Below are 14207 nucleotides of genomic sequence, written 5' to 3'. Positions count from 1 at the left end.
TAAGTTGCTGAAAAACTATGAAGGTGTGCAAATATCGTAATTGTGAACGAAACAGTGTAATAGAGCGTTTTTAGATACAAGTGCGAATGTTAGGTTAGGTTAAGATATGAACCGTCATAAAACCGCATTAAACAATGTCACTTAGTGAGATGCAGTGTTTTTCACCATTACAAGTCGGGAACTGCGATATCTAATGTGAAAGCGCTTGCAACGGTCCTTAGGTTAGGTTTGGTTAGGTTAGGTTAGGTTAGGTTGGGTTGGGTTGGGTTGGGTTGGGTTGGGTTAGGTTAGGTTAGGTTAGGTTGGGTTAGGTTAGGTTAGGTTTGGTTGGGTTGGGTTGGGTTGGGTTAGGTTAAGTTAAGTTAGGTTAGGTTAGTTTAGGTTAGGTTGGGTTGGGTTGTGTTAGGTTAGGTTAAGTTAGGTTAGGTTGGGTTGGGTTGGATTGGGTTAGGTTAGGTTAGGTTGGGTTGGCTTAGGTTAGGTTAGGTTAGGTTAGGTTATGTTAGGTCAGGTTAGGTTAGGTTAGGTTAGGTTAAGTTAGGTTAGGTTAGGTTAGGTTAGGTTAGGTAAGGTTAGGTTAGGTTAGGCTAGGTTAGGTTAAGATATGATCCGTCGTAAAACCTCAATAAACAATGTCACCTAGTGAGATGCAGTGTTTTTCAGCTTTACAAGTCGGCAACTGCGATATCCATTGTGAAAGCGCATGAAACCGTCGTAATGTTGTAGAGAGCTTTGTAAAGTAGCGAGTAAAACGTTTTCTAACGATAGAAGTGCGAAGGTTATGTTAGGTTGAGTTATGTTAGTTTAGGCTAGGTAGCGTCGTGAAACCACCAAAAAGGAAATCATCTAACGAGATAGTGTAGTTTTATTGCATGTACGAAACTGCAATAGGTGAAATGATGTGAAAGCACACAAAACGGCATAAACAAGCCAGATACTGCGTGTTGTACCGTTACAAGTTAGAAACTGCTATATTGTAATATTCTCGCGAAAGCGCACGCAAGCATCGTGAAACCTTAAAGAACGATGTCATTTAGCGAGATACAGCGTTCTGTACTGCAATAAGTTGGTGAAAAACTGTGAGGTTATGCAAATATCGTAATTGTGAACGAAACAGTGTAATAGAGCGTTTTTAGATACAAGTGCGAATGTTAGGTTAGGTTAAGATATGAACCGTCGTAAAACCACATTAAACAATGTCACTTAGTGAGATGCAGTGCTTTTCACCATTACAAGTCGGGAACTGCGATATCTAATGTGAAAGCGCTTGCAACCGTCGTTAGGTTAGGTTAGGTTAGGTTGGGTTGGGTTGGGTTGGGTTAGGTTAGGTTAGGTTGGGTTGGGTTGGGTTGGGTTGGGTTAGGTTGGGTTAGGTTAGGTTAGGTTAGGTTGGGTTAGGTTGGGTTGGGTTGGGTTTGGTTAGGTTGGGTTGGGTTGGGTTAGGTTGGTTAGGTTAGGTTATGTTGGGTTAGGTTACGTTAGGTTAGGTTAGGTTATGTTAGGTTAGGTTAGGTTAGGTAAGGTTAGGTTAGGTTAGGTTAGGTTAGGTTAGGTTTGGTTAGGTTAGGTTAGGTTAGGTTGGGTTGGGTTGGTTTAGGTTAGGTTAGGTTAGGTTAGCTTAGGTTGGGTTGGGTTGGGTTGGGTTAGGTTAGGTGAGGTTAGGTTGGGTTGGGTTGGGTTGGGTTGGGTTGGGTTAGGTGGGGTTGGGTTGGGTTAGGTTATGTTAGGTTAGGTAAGGTTAGGTTAGGTTAGGTTAGGTTGGGTTGGGTTGGGTTGGAATGTGTTTGGTTAGGTTAGGTTAGGTTAAGTTTCGTTAGGTTAGGTTAGGTTAGGTTAGGTAAGGTTAGATTAGGCTAGGTTAGGTTAAGATATGAACCATCGTAATACCGCATTAAACAATGTCACTTAGTGAGATGCAGTGTTTTTCACCATTACAAGTCGGGAACTGCGATATCTATTGTGAAAGCGCTTGAAACCGTCGTAATGTTCTAGAAAGCAATGTGAAGTAGCGAGTAAAACGTTTTCTAACGATAGAAGTGCGAAGGTTATGTTAGGTGTAGTTATGTTAGTTTAAGCTAGGTAGCGTCGTGAAACCACCAAAAACGACGTCATCTAACGAGATAGTGTTGTTTTATTGCGAGTACGAAACTGCGATAGGTGAAATGTTGTGAAAGCACGCAAAACGGCATGAACCAGACAAATACTGCGTGTTGTACCGTTACAAGTGCGAAACTGCTATATTGTGATATTCTCGTTAAGGTTTCACGATGCAAGCATCGTGAAACCTTAAAGAACGATGTCATTTAGCGAGATACGGCGTTCTGTACTGCAATAAGTTGCTGAAAAACTTTGAAGTTATGCAAATATCGTAATTGTGAACGAAACAGTGTAATAGAGCGTTTTTAGATACAAGTGCGAATGTTAGGGTATGTTAAGATATGAACCGTCGTAAAACCGCATTAAACAATGTCACTTAGTGAGATGCAGTGTTTTTCACCATTACTAGTCGGGAACTGCGATATCTAAGGTGAAAGCGCTTGCAACCGTCGTTAGGTTAGGTTAGGTTAGGTTAGGTTAGGTTAGGTTGGGTTAGGTTGGGTTGGGTTAGGTTAGGTTGGGTTGGGTTGGGTTGGGTTAGGTTGGGGTAGGTTAGGTTAGGTTAGGTTGGGTTAGGTTGGGTTGGGTTGGGTTAGGTTAGGTTGGGTTGGGTTGGCTTGGGTTAGGTTGGGTTAGGTTAGGTTAGGTTAGGTTACGTTAGGTTAGGTTAGGTTACGTTAGGTTAGGTTAGGTTAGGTAAGGTTAGGTTAGGTTAGGTTAGGTAAGGTTAGGTAAGGTTAGGTTAGGTTAGGTTGGGTTTGGTTAGGGTAGGTTAGGTTAGGTTTGGTTGCGTTGGGTTGGGTTGGGTTGGGTTAGGTTAGGTTAGGTTAGGTTGGGTTGTGTTGGGTTGGGTTGGGTTAGGTTAGGTTAGGTTAGGTTAGGTTGGGTTGGGTTGGGTTAGGTGGGGTTGGGTTGGGTTAGGTTAGGTTAGGTTAGGTTAGGTGATGTTACGTTAGGTTAGGTTAGGTTACGTTAGGTTAGGTTAGGTTAGGTTAGGTTACGTTGGGTTAGGTAAGGTTAGGTTAGGTTAGGTTAGGTTGGGTTGGGTTGGGTTGGGTTGGGTTGGTTTAGGTTAGGTTAGGTTAGGTTAGGTTGGGTTCGGTTGGGTTGGGTTGGGTTGGGTTAGTTTAGGTTAGGTTAGGTTGGGTTGGGTTGGGTTAGGTGGGGCTGGGTTGGGTTAGGTTAGGTTAGGTAAGGTTAGGTTAGGTTAGGTTGGGTTGGGTTGGGTTGGGTTGGGTTGGGTTGGGTTGGGTTAGGTTAGGTTAGGTTAGGTTTGGTTAGGTTAGGTTAGGTTAGGTAAGGTTAAGATGTGAACAATCGCAAAATGGCTATAAACAATGTCACTTAGTGAGATGCAGTGTATTTCACCAATACAAGTCGGGAACTGCGATATCTATTGTAAAAGCGCTTGAAACCATCGTAATGTTGTAGAAAGCAATGTGAAGTAGCGAGTAAAACGTTTTCTAACGATAGAAGTGCGAAGGTTATGTTAGGTGTAGTTATGTTGGTTTAAGCTAGGTAGCGTCGTGAAACCACCAAAAACGACGTCATCTAACGAGATAGTGTTGTTTTATTGCATGTACGAAACTGCAATAGGTGAAATGTTGTGAAAGCAAACAAAACGGCATGAACGAGCCAAATACTGCGTGTTGTACCGTTACAAGTGCGAAACTGCTATATTATGATATTCTCGTTAAAGCGCATGCAAGCATCGTGAAACTTTAAAGAACGATGTCATTTAGCGATATACAGCGTTCTGTACCGTAATAAGTTGGTGAAAAACTGTGAGGTCATGCAAATATCTCAAATGTGAACGAAACAGTGTAATAGAGCGTTTTTAGATACAAGTGCGAATGTTAGGTTAGGTTAAGATATGAACCGTCGTAAAACCGCATTAAACAATGTCACTTAGTGAGATGCATGTTTTTCACCATTACAAGTCGGGAACTGCGATATCTAATGTGAAAGCGCTTGCAACCGTCGTTAGGTTAGGTTAGGTTGGTTTGGGTTGGATTAGGTTAGGTTGGGTTGGGTTGGGTTAGGTTGGGTTGGGTTAGGTTGGGTTAGGTTAGGTTAGGTTAGGTTACATTATGTTAGGTTAGGTTAGGTTAGGTTAGGTTAGGTAAGGTTAGGTTAGGTTAGGTTAGGTTAGGTTTGGTTAGGTTAGGTTTGGTTAGGTTATGTTAGGTTAGGTTGGGTTGGGTTAGGTTAGGTTGGGTTGGGTTGAGTTAGGTTAGGTTAGGTTAGGTTAGGTTAAGATATGATCCGTCGTAAAACCTCAATAAACAATGTCACCTAGTGAGATGCAGTGTTTTTCAGCTTTACAAGTCGGGAACTGCGATATCTATTGTGAAAGCGCATGAAACCGTCGTAATGTTGTAGAAAGCAATGTGAAGTAGCGAGTAAAACGTTTTCTAACGATACGGTGTAAATATGTTAGTTTAAGCTAGGTAGCGTCGTGAAACCACCAAAAACGACGTCATCTAACGAGATAGTGTTGTTTTATTGCGAGTACGAAACTGCGATAGGTGAAATGTTTTGAAAGCACGCAAAACGGCATGAACCAGACAAATACTGCGTGTTGTACCGTTACAAGTGCGAAACTGCTATATTGTGATATTCTCGTTAAGGCTTCACGATGCAAGCATCGTGAAACCTTAAAGAACGATGTCATTTAGCGAGATACAGCATTCTGTACGGCAATAACTTGATGTTAAACTGTGAGGTTATGCAAATATCGTAAGTTTGAACGAAACAGTGTAATAGAGCGTTTTTAGATACAAGTGCGAATGTTAGGTTAGGTTAAGATATGAACCGTCGTAAAACCGCATTAAACAATGTCACTTAGTGAGATGCAGTGTTTTTCACCATTACCAGTCGGGAACTGCGATATCTAATGTGAAAACGCTTGCAACCGTCGTTAGGTTAGGTTAGGTTAGGTTAGGTTGGGTTGGGTTGGATTAGGTTAGGTCGGGTTGGGTTGGGTTAGGTTGGGTTAGGTTGGGTTAGGTTAGGTTAGGTTATGTTAGGTTACGTTAGGTTAGGTTAGGTTACGTTAGGTTAGGTTAGGATAGGTTAGGTTAGGCAAGGTTAGGTTAGGTTAGGTTAGGTTTGGTTAGGTTAGGTTAGGTTAGGATAGATTAGGTTTGGTTGGGTTGGGTTGGGTTGGGTTAGGTTAGGTTAGGTTAGGTTAGGTTGGGTTAGGTTAGGTTAGGTTAGGTTGGGTTGGGTTAAGTTGGGTTCGGTTAGGTTAGGTTAGGTTGGGTTGGGTTGAGTTAGGTTAGGTTAGGTTAGGTTAGGTTAGTTTAGGCTAAGTTAGGTTGGGTTGGGTTGGGTTGGGCTGGGTTGGGTTGGGTTGGGTTGGGTTAGGTTAGGTTAGGTTAGGTTAGGTTGGGTTGGGTTAGGTTAGCTTAGGTTAGGTTAGGCTAGGTTAGGTTAGGTTAGGTTAGGTTAGGTTAGGTTAGGTTAGGTTAGGTTAAGTTAGGTTAGGTTAGGTTAGGTTAGGTAAGGTTAGGTTAGGTTAGGTTAGGTTAGGTCAAGATATGATCCGTCGTAAAACCTCAATAAACAATGTCACCTAGTGAGATGCAGTGTTTTTCAGCTTTACAAGTCGGGAACTGCGATATCTAATGTGAAAGCGCATGAAACCGTCGTAATGTTGTAGAGAGCATTGTAAAGTAGCGAGTAAAACGTTTTCTAACGATAGAAGTGTGAAGGTTATGTTAGGTTGAGTTATGTTAGTTTAAGCTAGGTAGTGTCGTCAAACCACCAAAAAGGACGTCATCTAACGAGATAATGTTTTATTGCATGTACGAAACTGCAATAGGTGAAATGTTGTGAAAGCACCCAAAACGGCATGAACAAGCCAGATACTGCGTGTTGTACCGTTACAAGTACGAAACTGCTATACTGTGCTATTCTCGTTAAAGCGCATGCAAGCATCGTGAAACCTTAAAGAACGATGTCATTTAGCGAGATACAGCGTTCTGTACTGCAAAAAGTTGGTGTTAAACTGTGAGGTATTGCAAATATCGTAATTGTGAACGAAACCGTGTAAGAGAGCGTTTTTAGATACAAGTGCGAATGTTATGTTAGGTTAAGATATGAACCGTCGTAAAACCGCATTAAACAATGTCACTTAGTGAGATGCAGTGTTTTTCACCATTACAAGTCGGGAACTGCGATATCTAATGTGAAAGCGCTTGCAACTGTCGTTAGGTTAGGTTAGGTTAGGTTAGGTTAGGTTTGGTTGGATTAGGTTAGGTTGGGTTGGGTTGGGTTGGGTTAGGTTGGGTTAGGTTAGGTTAGGTTAGTTTAGGTTACATTAGGTTAGGTTAGGTTAGGTTACGTTAGGTTAGGTTAGGTTAGGTTAGGTTACGTTAGGTTAGGTTAGGATAGGTTAGGTTAGGCAAGGTTAGGTTAGGTTAGGTTAGGTTTGGTTAGGTTAGGTTAGGTTAGATTGGGTTGGGTTGTGTTGGGTTGGGTTAGGTTAGGTTAGGTTAGGTTCGTTAGGTTGGGTTAGGTTAGGTTAGGTTAGGTTAGGTTGGGTTGGGTTAAGTTGGGTTCGGTTAGGTTAGGTTAGGTTAGGTTGGGTTGGGTTGAGTTAGGTTAGGTTAGGTTAGGTTAGGTTAGGTTAAGATATGATCCGTCGTAAAACCTCAATAAACCATGTCACCTAGTGAGATGCAGTGTTTTTCAGCTTTACAAGTCGGGAACTGCGATATCTATTGTGAAAGCGCATGAAACCGTCGTAATGTTGTAGAAAGCAATGTGAAGTAGCGAGTAAAACGTTTTCTAACGATACAAGTGCGAAGGTTATGTTAGGTGTAAATATGTTAGTTTAAGCTAGGTAGCGTCGTGAAACCACCAAAAACGACGTCATCTAACGAGATAGTGTTGTTTTATTGCGAGTACGAAACTGCGATAGGTGAAATGTTGTGAAAGCACGCAAAACGGCATGAACCAGACAAATACTGCGTGTTGTACCGTTACAAGTGCGAAACTGCTATATTGTGATATTCTCGTTAAGGCTTCACGATGCAAGCATCGTGAAACCTTAAAGAACGATGTCATTTAGCGAGATACAGCGTTCTGTACGGCAATAAGTTGATGTTAAACTGTGAGGTTATGCAAATATCGTAAGTTTGAACGAAACAGTGTAATAGAGCGTTTTTAGATACAAGTGCGAATGTTAGGTTAGGTTAAGATATGAACCGTCGTAAAACCGCATTAAACAATGTCACTTAGTGAGATGCAGTGTTTTTCACCATTACAAGTCGGGAACTGCGATATCTAATGTGAAAACGCTTGAACCGTCGTTAGGTTAGGTTAGGTTAGGTTAGGTTGGGTTGGGTTGGATTAGGTTAGGTCGGGTTGGGTTGGGTTAGGTGTGGTTAGGTTGGGTTAGGTTAGGTTAGGTTATGTTAGGTTACGTTAGGTTACGTTAGGTTAGGTTAGGTTACGTTAGGTTAGGTTAGGATAGGTTAGGTTAGGCAAGGTTAGGTTAGGTTAGGTTAGGTTTGGTTAGGTTAGGTTAGGTTAGGTTAGGATAGATTAGGTTTGGTTGGGTTGGGTTGGGTTGGGTTAGGTTAGGTTAGGTTAGGTTAGGTTGGGTTAGGTTAGGTTAGGTTAGGTTGGGTTGGGTTAAGTTGGGTTCGGTTAGGTTAGGTTAGGTTGGGTTGGGTTGAGTTAGGTTAGGTTATGTTAGGTTAGGTTAGTTTAGGCTAAGTTAGGTTGGGTTGGGTTGGGTTAGGTTAGGTTAGGTTAGGTTGGGTTGGGTTGGGTTGGGCTGGGTTGGGTTGGGTTAGGTTAGGTTAGGTTAGGTTTGGTTGGGCTGGGTTGGGTTGGGTTAGGTTAGGTTAGGTTAGGTCAGGTTAGGTTAGGTTAGGTTAAGTTAGGTTAGGTTAGGTTAGGTTAGGTTAGGTAAGGTTAGGTTAGGTTAGGTTAAGTCAAGATATGAACCGTCGAAAAACCACAATAAACAATGTCACCTAGTTAGATGCAGTGTTTTTCACCATTACAAGTAGGGAACTGCGATATCTATTGTGAAAGCGCATGAAACCGTCGTAATGTTGTAGAGAGCATTGTAAAGTATCGAGTAATACGTTTTCTAACGATAGAAGTGCGAAGGTTATGTTAGGTTGAGTTATGTTAGTTTAGGCTAGGTAGCGTCGTCAAACCACGAAAAAGGACGTGATCTAACAAAATAGTGTTGTTTTATGGCATGTACGAAACTGCAATAGGTGAAATGTTGTGAGAGCACACAAAACGGCATGAACAAGCCAGATACTGCGCGTTGTACCGTTACAAGTGGAATCTGCTATATTGTGATATTCTCGTTAAAGCGCATGCAAGCATCGTGAAACCTTAACGAACGATGTCATTTAGCGAGATACAGCGTTCTGTACTGCAATAAGTTGGTGAAAAACTGTGAGGTGAGGCAAATATCTCAATGTGAACGAAACAGTGTAATAGGGCGTTTTTAGATACAAGTGCGAATGTTAGGTTAGGTTAAGATATGAACCGTCGTAAACCCGCATTAAACAATGTCACTTAGTGAGATGCAGTGTTTTCACCATTACAAGTCGGGAACTGCGATATCTAATGTTAAAGCGCTTGCAACCGTCGTTAGGTTAGGTTAGGTTAGGTTGGGTTGGGTTGGGATAGGTTAAGTTGGGTTGGGTTGGGTTGCGTTGGGTTAGGTTAGGTTGGGTTAGGTTAGGTTAGGTTAGGTTACGTTAGGTTAGGTTACGTTACGTTAGGTTAGGATAGGTTAGGTTAGGTAAGGTTAGGTTAGGTTAGGTTAGGTTAGGCTAGGTTTGGTTAGGTTAGGTCAGGTTAGGTTAGGTTGGGTTGGGTTGGGTTGGGTTAGGTTAGATTAGGTTAGGTTAGGTTAGGTTGGGTTAGAATAGGTTAGGTTAGGTTAGGTTGGGTTAGGTTTGGTTAGGTTGGGTTGGGTTGGGTTGGGTTGGGTTAGGTTAGGTTAGGTTAGGTTAGGTTGGGTTGGGTTGGGTTAGGTTAGGTTAGGTTAGGTTAGGCTAGGTTAGGTTAGGTTAGGTTAGGTTAGGTTAGGTTAGGTTAAGTTAGGTTAGGTAAGGTTAGGTTAGGTTAGGTTAGGTTAGGTCAAGATATGATCCGTCGTAAAACCTCAATAAACAATGTCACCTAGTGAGATGCCGTGTTTTTCAGCTTTACAAGTCGGGAACTGCGATATCTAATGTGAAAGCGCATGAAACCGTCGTAATGTTGTAGAGAGCATTGTAAAGTAGAGTAAAACGTTTTCTAACGATAGAAGGGCGAAGGTTATGTTAGGTTGAGTTATGTTAGTTTAAGCTAGGTAGCGTCGTCAAACCACCAAAAAGGACGTCATCTAACGAGATAATGTTTTATTGCATGTACGAAACTGCAATGGGTGAAATGTTGTGAAAGCACCCAAAACGGCATGAACAAGCCAGATACTGCGTGTTGTACCGTTACAAGTACCAAACTGCTATACTGTGCTATTCTCGTTAAAGCGCATGCAAGCATCGTGAAACCTTAAAGAACGATGTCATTTAGCGAGATACAGCGTTCTGTACTGCAATAAGTTGGTGTTAAACTGTGAGGTATTGCAAATATCGTAATTGTGAACGAAACAGTGTAAGAGAGCGTTTTATATACAAGTGCGAATGTTATGTTAGGTTAAGATATGAACCGTCGTAAAACCGCATTAAACAATGTCACTTAGTGAGATGCACTGTTTTTCACCATTACAAGTCGGGAACGGCGATATCTAATGTGAAAGCGCTTGCAACCGTCGTTAGGTTAGGTTAGGTTAGGTTAGGTTAGGTTGGGTTGGATTAGGTTAGGTTGGGTTGGGTTGGGTTGGGTTAGGTTGGGTTAGGTTTGGTTAGGTTAGGTTAGGTTAGGTTAGATTGGGTTGGGTTGGGTTGGGTTAGGTTAGGTTAGGTTAGGTTCGTTAGGTTGGTTTAGGTTAGGTTAGGTTAGGTTAGGTTGGGTTCGGTTAAGTTGGGTTCGGTTAGGTTAGGTTAGGTTAGGTTGGGTTGGGTTGAGTTAGGTTAGGTTAGGTTAGGTTAGGTTAAGATATGATCCGTCGTAAAATCTCAATAAACAATGTCACCTAGTGAGATGCAGTGTTTTTCAGCTTTACAAGTCGGGAACTGCGACATCTATTGTGAAAGCGCATGAAACCGTCGTAATGTTGTAGAAAGCAATGTGAAGTAGCGAGTAAAACGTTTTCTAACGATACAAGTGCGAAGGTTATGTTAGGTGTAAATATGTTAGTTTAAGCTAGGTAGCGTCGTGAAACCACCAAAAACGACGTCATCTAACGAGATAGTGTTGTTTTATTGCGAGTACGAAACTGCGATAGGTGAAATGTTGTGAAAGCACGCAAAACGGCATGAACCAGACAAATACTGCGTGTTGTACCGTTACAAGTGCGAAACTGCTATATTGTTTTATTCTCGTTAAGGTTTCACGATGCAAGCATCGTGAAACCTTAAAGAACGGTGTCATTTAGCGAGATACAGCGTTCTGTACTGCAATAAGTTGCTGAAAAACTATGAAGTTATGCAAATATCGTAATTGTGAACGAAACAGTGTAATAGAGCGTTTTTAGATACAAGTGCGAATGTTAGGTTAGGTTAAGATATGAACCGTCGTAAAACCGCAATAAACAATGTCACTTAGTGAGACGCAGTGTGTTTCACCATTACCAGTCGGAAACTGTGATATCTAATGTGAAAGCGCTTGCAACCGTCGTTAGGTTAGGTTAGGTTAGGTTAGGTTGGTTTGGGTTGGATTAGGTTAGGTTGGGTTGGGTTAGGTTGGGTTAGGGTAGGTTAGGTTACGTTACGTTAGGTTAGGTTAGGTTACGTTACGTTAGGTTAGGTTAGGTTACGTTAGGTTAGGTTAGGTTAGGTTGGGTTAGGTAAGGTTAGGTTAGGTTAGGTTTGGTTAGGTTAGGTTAGGTTAGGTTGGGTTCGGTTGGGTTCGGTTGGGTTGGTTTGGGTTGGGTTGGTTTAGGTTAGGTTAGGTTAGGTTAGGTTAGGTTAGGTTGGGTTGGTTGGGTTGGGTTTGGTTAGGTGGGGTTGGGTTGGGTTAGGTTAGGTTAGGTTAAGTTAGGTTAGGTAAGGTTAGGTTAGGTTAGGTTAGGTTGGGATGGGTTGGGTTAGGTTAGGTTAGGTTAGGTTAAGTTTGGTTAGGTTAGGTTAGGTTAAGATATGAACGATCGTAAAACCGCATTAAACAATGTCACTTAGTGAGATGCAGTGTTTTTCACCATTACAAGTCGGGAACTGCGATATCTATTGTAAAAGCGCTTGAAACCGTCGTAATGTTGTAGAAAGCAGTGTGAAGTAGCGAGTAAAACGTTTTCTAACGATAGAAGTGCGAAGGTTATGTTAGGTGTAGTTATGTTAGTTTAAGCTAGGTAGCGTCGTGAAACCACCAAAAACGACGTCATCTAACGAGATAGTGTTGTTATATTGCCAGTACGAAACTGCGATAGGTGAAATGTTGTGAAAGCACACAAAACGGCATGAACAAGCCAAATACTGCGTGTTGTACCGTTACAAGTGCGAAACTGCTATGTTGTGATATTCAGGTTAAAGCGCATGCAAGCATCGTGAAACTTTAAAGAACGATGTCATTTAGCGATATACAGCGTTCTGTACCGTAATAAGTTGGTGAAAAACTGTGAGGTCATGCAAATATCTCAAATGTGAACGAAACAGTGTAATAGAGCGTTTTTAGATACAAGTGCGAATGTTAGGTTAGGTTAAGATATGAACCGTCATAAAACCGCATTAAACAATGTCACTTAGTGAGATGCAGTGTTTTTCACCATTACAAGTCGGGAACTGCGATATCTAATGTGAAAGCGCTTGCAACGGTCCTTAGGTTAGGTTAGGTTAGGTTAGGTTTGGTTAGGTTAGGTTAGGTTAGGTTGGGTTGGGTTGGGTTGGGTTGGGTTGGGTTAGGTTAGGTTAGGTTAGGTTGGGTTAGGTTAGGTTAGGTTTGGTTGGGTTGGGTTGGGTTGGGTTAGGTTAAGTTAAGTTAGGTTAGGTTAGTTTAGGTTAGGTTGGGTTGGGTTGTGTTAGGTTAGGTTAAGTTAGGTTAGGTTGGGTTGGGTTGAATTGGGTTAGGTTAGGTTAGGTTGGGTTGGCTTAGGTTAGGTTAGGTTAGGTTAGGTTAGGTTATGTTAGGTCAGGTTAGGTTAGGTTAGGTTAGGTTAAGTTAGGTTAGGTTAGGTAAGGTTAGGTTAGGTTAGGCTAGGTTAGGTTAAGATATGATCCGTCGTAAAACCTCAATAAACAATGTCACCTAGTGAGATGCAGTGTTTTTCAGCTTTACAAGTCGGCAACTGCGATATCCATTGTGAAAGCGCATGAAACCGTCGTAATGTTGTAGAGAGCTTTGTAAAGTAGCGAGTAAAACGTTTTCTAACGATAGAAGTGCGAAGGTTATGTTAGGTTGAGTTATGTTAGTTTAGGCTAGGTAGCGTCGTGAAACCACCAAAAAGGAAATCATCTAACGAGATAGTGTAGTTTTATTGCATGTACGAAACTGCAATAGGTGAAATGATGTGAAAGCACACAAAACGGCATAAACAAGCCAGATACTGCGTGTTGTACCGTTACAAGTTAGAAACTGCTATATTGTAATATTCTCGCGAAAGCGCACGCAAGCATCGTGAAACCTTAAAGAACGATGTCATTTAGCGAGATACAGCGTTCTGTACTGCAATAAGTTGGTGAAAAACTGTGAGGTTATGCAAATATCGTAATTGTGAACGAAACAGTGTAATAGAGCGTTTTTAGATACAAGTGCGAATGTTAGGTTAGGTTAAGATATGAACCGTCGTAAAACCACATTAAACAATGTCACTTAGTGAGATGCAGTGCTTTTCACCATTACAAGTCGGGAACTGCGATATCTAATGTGAAAGCGCTTGCAACCGTCGTTAGGTTAGGTTAGGTTAGGTTGGGTTGGGTTGGGTTGGGTTAGGTTAGGTTAGGTTGGGTTGGGTTGGGTTGGGTTAGGTTGGGTTAGGTTAGGTTAGGTTAGGTTGGGTTAGGTTGGGTTGGGTTGGGTTTGGTTAGGTTGGGTTGGGTTGGGTTAGGTTGGTTAGGTTAGGTTATGTTGGGTTAGGTTACGTTAGGTTAGGTTAGGTTATGTTAGGTTAGGTTAGGTTAGGTAAGGTTAGGTTAGGTTAGGTTAGGTTAGGTTAGGTTTGGTTAGGTTAGGTTAGGTTAGGTTGGGTTGGGTTGGTTTAGGTTAGGTTAGGTTAGGTTAGCTTAGGTTGGGTTGGGTTGGGTTGGGTTAGGTTAGGTGAGGTTAGGTTGGGTTGGGTTGGGTTGGGTTGGGTTAGGTGGGGTTGGGTTGGGTTAGGTTATGTTAGGTTAGGTAAGGTTAGGTTAGGTTAGGTTAGGTTGGGTTGGGTTGGGTTGGAATGTGTTTGGTTAGGTTAGGTTAGGTTAAGTTTCGTTAGGTTAGGTTAGGTTAGGTTAGGTAAGGTTAGATTAGGCTAGGTTAGGTTAAGATATGAACCATCGTAATACCGCATTAAACAATGTCACTTAGTGAGATGCAGTGTTTTTCACCATTACAAGTCGGGAACTGCGATATCTATTGTGAAAGCGCTTGAAACCGTCGTAATGTTCTAGAAAGCAATGTGAAGTAGCGAGTAAAACGTTTTCTAACGATAGAAGTGCGAAGGTTATGTTAGGTGTAGTTATGTTAGTTTAAGCTAGGTAGCGTCGTGAAACCACCAAAAACGACGTCATCTAACGAGATAGTGTTGTTTTATTGCGAGTACGAAACTGCGATAGGTGAAATGTTGTGAAAGCACGCAAAACGGCATGAACCAGACAAATACTGCGTGTTGTACCGTTACAAGTGCGAAACTGCTATATTGTGATATTCTCGTTAAGGTTTCACGATGCAAGCATCGTGAAACCTTAAAGAACGATGTCATTTAGCGAGATACGGCGTTCTGTACTGCAATAAGGTCTGAAAAACTATGAAGTTATGCAAATATCGCAATTGTGAACGAAACAGTGTAATAGAGCGTTTTTAGATACAAGTGCGAATGTTAGGGTATGTTA

Source organism: Rhipicephalus microplus, unplaced genomic scaffold, assembly GCF_043290135.1.
Source record: "Rhipicephalus microplus isolate Deutch F79 unplaced genomic scaffold, USDA_Rmic scaffold_70, whole genome shotgun sequence".
In the NCBI taxonomy this organism is placed as follows: Eukaryota; Metazoa; Arthropoda; class Arachnida; order Ixodida; family Ixodidae; genus Rhipicephalus; species Rhipicephalus microplus.
Note: the sequence above shows the minus strand (reverse complement) of the source record.